The sequence below is a fragment of the Phyllobates terribilis genome, unplaced genomic scaffold, assembly GCF_046119375.1.
Source record: "Phyllobates terribilis strain yellow unplaced genomic scaffold, ASM4611937v1 Scaffold_3__8_contigs__length_932513732, whole genome shotgun sequence".
NCBI lineage: Eukaryota > Metazoa > Chordata > Amphibia > Anura > Dendrobatidae > Phyllobates > Phyllobates terribilis.
Window position 1 is genome coordinate 174,835,692 of NW_027362763.1, and position 6,201 is coordinate 174,841,892.

Sequence of the window (6,201 nt, forward strand, 5' to 3'; positions counted from 1 at the left end):
GGCGATCGGCGGGGACAGGTAATGTATGAACTAATTTCTTTTAGGTAACCACTGGCCACCAATGACATGTATTTAACATTTATTGGGGACACAGTAGGGCAATTTAAATAGCAGGATCAGTCTGATGGGAACTACTGCTCCCATCGAGCTGATCCTGCTGGCAGGAGTGGACGGGGGACAGACATAGGCCGATGGGAGTAGTAGTGTCACATCGGCCTATGTCTGCCTGCACGCACACACACCCCGCACACACCCGCACACATCGCACAGACACCCCGCACACACACCCCGCACACACACCCCGCACACATCGCACAGACACCGCGCACACCCGCACAAACATCGTGCACACACCCCGCACACACACTAATCATGACGGGTCTGGGAGGTGAGGCTGACCTGTGCGGCCGTGGGAAAGTTCATGTGAGTTCATGCAGTCAAGCATGAACTCACATGAACCCTCTGAGGGCAACGCGGCGACTTCAAATGAACAGCTGATCGGCATCACCTGATACCTCAGCTGTTCATTTGAAATAACCGGCGGGAAAGCGCAGCACAGAACGGGAAAGCCGGCGGTGGTCTTTTCACTGCCGGCTTCCCCGCCCGGGTCCTTCACTCCCCGCTCCTTGGAGCTGCGCTCCCCGCCCGGTCCTAACTTACGATCGGGATGGGAGGTGGCGAGGGGAGCGGAGGATCTGGGTGGGAGGCTGCGGGGAAGCAGTATGGGGCTGTGTGATTGTTTAAAAGCCGGCGGCTTTATACCACCCGCCGGCTTTTAAACAATCAGGAGAATTCTCCCCCGCTGGGATGGCATTCTGATGACAGGCTGGATCGCGCTGCCATCCAACTTGTCATCCTTCACAGACACTACAGAGCGCAGGCATTATGGGAACTTCCGATTCCGGTATCCGATATTGTAAAAGTATCGGAATTAAGTATCGGAATTCCGATACCGCGAATATCGGCCGATACCCGATATTACAGTATCGGAATGCTCAACACTAATCACTACCTAAATAATCAAATAATGAACCTACAGTTTAATGGTAAGGAATCTGTGTCACATAGTTTTGGTTTGAAAGGATAATAATAATAATAATAATAATAATAATAATAATAATAATAATAATAATAAAACATTATTAGTAATAATAATTAATAATAAAAAGTTTAGTGTCCCTACTGGGACTTGAACCCAAAAGCATATGTTTCACAGTCAGCACACTTACCAATGAGCTACACTCATTACAGAAAAGTGGGCATTTTACTTGGTTATGTTATTTCCAGTGCAATCAGGACTTTCACACAGGCATTGTCCAAACCAAATTCAAATGATGAATGAGTTTGATGAATGAGTTTGATACCTGACTTTCATCACACATCAAAATCAAAATCAGAAGGACTTCCAGACACCATGAGTATTTGCATAGTAAATCTCATAAACCAAGAAAAACCATCTGGCAGCATAATTTGAGTTTATATCTGACTTTTCTCATACATCAGAATAAGAATCACAATTACTTTTAGACCCCCTGTGTATTATCATGGTTAATCTCATAAGCCAAGAAAAACCTGTAGGGACACTGAACTTTTTATTATTAATTATTATTATTATTATTATTATTATTATTATTATCCTTTCAAACCAAAACTAAGTGACACAGATGCCTTACCATTAAACTATAGGTTCATTATTTGATAATTTAGGTAGTGATATATAATAATAATTACATATCAAAAGTAAATTGGGAGTTTGCAGCCAGTTCTTGGGTGGATGGAAAGAAAAATTGACAATAAAGAAATTTTATCATTAGACCCCTTTAAGAAATGATGCAAATGTACAGTCACTTGGAAATAGATATGTAGTAAATTAGTGCCTCCCAATTTACTTTGGCTATGTAATTTACCATGCAAATAGACAGCGTGTCTGAAACTCTTAACACGTCAGGATGACAATCAAAATGTCAGATATTAAAAGTAAAACACCCCTGTAGTTTGTGTGCTAAACAGGCATAAATTAAAAAAAATAAAAACATTACTACTGGGATTGAACCGTGACACTGTAGCTTCAGAGGCTGATGGCGTACCATTGAGCTATCCAGTCAAGTGATATCAACCAGCAGCTTTTCCTGTCTTATGAAATCAACAATGAAAATACTCAGGGTGACTAAAATTTATTGTGATTCTGATTCTGATGTTTGAAGAAAGTCATACAACAGACTCACACATCAAAATCAAACATCATTTGAATTTGACTTGCTTGCAGTCTGTGCATAAGTCCCAATGAGCTTCAATCAGGTTTGCACTGAAAATCATATAACCAAATAGAACTCATAAGTTTCTCGAACTGTGTTATTAGCTCAGTGGTTAGTGCACTGGTTTCTGGACACAGAATTTTGGGTTAAAGTTCCATCAGCAAACAGGGACTTTTTTTTATTATTATAATACAATTGTAAAAGTCACTTGTCAAAGTCACTTGTCAGAAACACTTATCAAAATCAGTTCTCAGACAGGGTATTTAGCCTCAAACTGACATCATTCTGACGTTTGATTTTGATATGTGATCATGTCCTAAAATGGACACTATACGCTGGTATGGTCACCAAGGTAGTCCTTCAGCATCTTCCCAAACTTTTCCCTCCTTGTCAGAGTACCCCATGTATCAGGGCCTGGGCGCTGGGAGGATCTGAGAAAACTGTTCCAGACCTTTGACAGTGTTCTCCTGCCTCTGCCACACCAGGTTTGTGTCTCCCTCGCTGGTACTCCTTGGTTGTCCAATGAACTGTCTGACTGTGACCTTTGCTGCCAGCGTTGTCAGCGTTGGGAATTTGTTTTTTTCTATAATTCTTCAACAAGACCCTGATCTTAATTTGTCCAAAAATGAACTTCTTCAGTTTCCTCCCTCTATTAACCTACCTATACCTGATCATAACTCCCACTCGGCACGCCTGCTGTCTTGGAGTCATATTTGACACACAACTTTCCTTTATTCAATGTGGAAAATCACTCACTCGCCCATGTCACCTGCACCATAAAAACATCTCCACAATTCGACCTTTTCTCACCTTTGATACTGCAAAAACTCTTACTGTCACTCTTATTCACTACTGCAACTCTCTTCTAATCGGCCTCTCTCTAACCAAACTGTCTCCTCTCCAATCTCTTCTGAATGCATCAGCCAGGGTCATATTTCTATCAAGCAGCTTCACCGACACCTCTACCGTGTGCCAGTCATTGCACTGGTTAGGTTAAACAATCACTACAGAATACAATACAAACTCATCGCTCTCACCCAAATAGCTGTCCACAGTTCTGCACCTGCCTATATCTCATCCCTTATTTCTGTGTATCATCACCCCTCCTGTGCCCTCCGTTCTGCAACTGATCTAAGACTGACATCTTCCTTAATCAGAACCTCACACGACCATCTCCAAGAATTCTCTTGTGCCGTGCCAGTTTTCTGTAATGCCCAAAATGCGTACAACTCGATGGTCACGGTAAAGACAGCGGAACATAAAGTCGGCCTTGTGTGCCAGACTGCCAACATCCGAGACTTCCCTGTTCTCACCAAGAGTATGACTGTCTATGTTCTCCTCATTCGTTACTCGAGTCCAGCCTTTCCGAGCGTCTGGCCTGCTCGATTCGAGTGCCGAGCACTTTAGTGCTCGCATACCACTAATGTCAATTAATCTGAGTAAAGATCATTGTTAATATTGTTTGAAATCCCAATGTTCACAAGAGTGTTCACGTTAGATGTTAATCCATCTAAAGACGGATAGTTGCTGATATTAGAGACATTTCCACTGCCAGAAATAATTTCCCTAATTGTAGTACCCTCATCACTAGTCACATAATGTATAGACATCTATGAAAGATGAAAAAAGTTAGTATCACCATTAAAATTATCAGTTTTTTTCTGATGAAAAGTATCTCTGTGCTTTTGTATGACAAGAGATGAAACCATACTAATTTTATTATGTTGTCAAGTTAGTTCCAATATTTCATTGCTCTTATTTTTTTTTAATTAATAAAAACATGTGACCATTTTTTTCTCAAAAGACAAGGGGATCCAGAAGAAAAAAGGTTTAATCTCCAAAGATGAGAAGACTTTACCGTAACAATTGTAAATATATGAAATATCCTATTTTAAGATACGGTCACAGTAGAGAAAAATGATGGCTTTCCAAAAGACATAGATGACTTATTATAACCAAATAAAATATGAATTGAATGTTAGTTCAATATGATCACCACTTAAGATCAGAAAGAAGATTTTAAGGAAGATTGTCTCATGCTTTTTTCCTTCTCTATATCTATTGATTTAGTGAAATGAATTTCTCTAAATCAATAGATTTAAATTAATAGATTAATTTAAATTAATAGATTAATCTATTCATCAATAGATTAATTTCCTTCTAAATTTATTGATTTAGAGGGAAATTAATGTATAATATTTAATATTCTCTTCACCATTCCTCTACATCTTCTTCCTTTCCTTCCTCTTATCAAACAGACATAATTAATTATTTCTTTATTAGGAGAAGAATTGTCCAATTATAAAAGCATTTACTTACAGTATATATATTAAAGGGTTTGTCAGATAGCTCATAATAACTGTTTGGTAGGAGTAGCGTCTGTTTGTCTTACGGATAGGTCAAGTAATCAGTATCACCATAGTGGTGAACCCCTTTAAGTAATGATTAGCTGTTAATATTTCAAAAATAATGAGGAAGTACAAGTTGAAGTATGTAGTTTGTTTACTAATACTTATGGGACTAAGGAGTGGAGTTTCCCTGAAGAAGCCACAGTTTCATGGCGTAATGCACGGGGTTCTTTGCCTCTTCCTCATCCTTATCAATATCTAGAGTAATATCAAACGGTCCCAAGTTTATTTTTTCTTGATCTGGTTATTTTGATTGTACATTTGTATGTCTTTTATTCTTAGAACCTCACTATATTGGAGTTCCTTTTCTCTTTATATATTTTGATATTTTTCTTGGAAATATTGTCCTTATACATTATTGCATATTTTGGAGAGGGGGTTTACATGTGATTACATGTTCATATCATTACATCCCCTTGATGTGGTACTGTGGTGTGTTTTACAAAAAACAGATTTTTCTGTGTTTTGATTTTTAATTGATTTTATTGTAATTGTGTCTTGTTTGCTGGAATAATAAAGTATTACATTTGTATTCAAAGTGCCTCTTATCGTATGAATACTGGTGCTATTTTTGCCAAGAAAACACTTTTGTTTTGTATGGCTTGTGCTGCTTTCCTGGTTACAGTACAGTGCCATTGTCACTTTTGGGTGGTGCAGGTCCATCTTTATCCTGTATATACTCCTAAATTTTCTCTCACTTCCTCTGCAGTTCATTTTTAGAGATCATCAAACATTTTGAAATTTGAATTTTCCAGGTTCAGCAATTTTTTCTTAAAATCTTGATTTGTGTTGAATTTATTTGCAGCGAATCTTAAATAGTCCAATTGCCTTGGAACAGTTTGTGAGACATTTTGCCATTCCCAGTACTGTATCAAATCTGTTTTGTTCAACATAACCATAGTGGAAGCAGAGATGTGAAAGAGAGAGGGAAAGAGACAAAACTTCTGTGCTGCAAGGATGAAAAGCCTGCCACATCTCTCTCTTCCTATTGATGAAACTAAATGTTCAACAATAGTGACCTTTTTCTGTCTCTATATGGAATGAGTTGTTCGTTCTGACCCCTATCCCTATACTGTAAATGCATAAATTGGTGCTACTGGCTGTTACAGACCCCATGATTAGTTGTACTAGACCATGTGATGTGATAGCTGCAGGACATTGTGCTGAAGCTAGCCTGGCCATAACTGATATCATTAGTCTTCTATGTGACTATTCAGGAGTGTGTGAAATGGTATGGGTCATTTTTTTGACCAATCTTCGTGAATCAAAATGCAAACTCTTCAAATTTTTAGATAACTGAATTTCAGGAAATTTGACAAAAGTTCAACTCACCACTGATCAATCTGATCATCTCGTTTATAATCTGCAGACTGCCGCTGGCTGCAGGAAGTGGTCAGGATCAAGGTCAACAGTTTTTGTTTTGAAGTTCATACTTTCTTCTTATGTCCTAGACCAGCCAGGAACTCACACATCACCAGCCAATGTGCCATTAGACTTGGTTTAAAACACACCTGTGACTCATGTTTAATGGGGTTGTT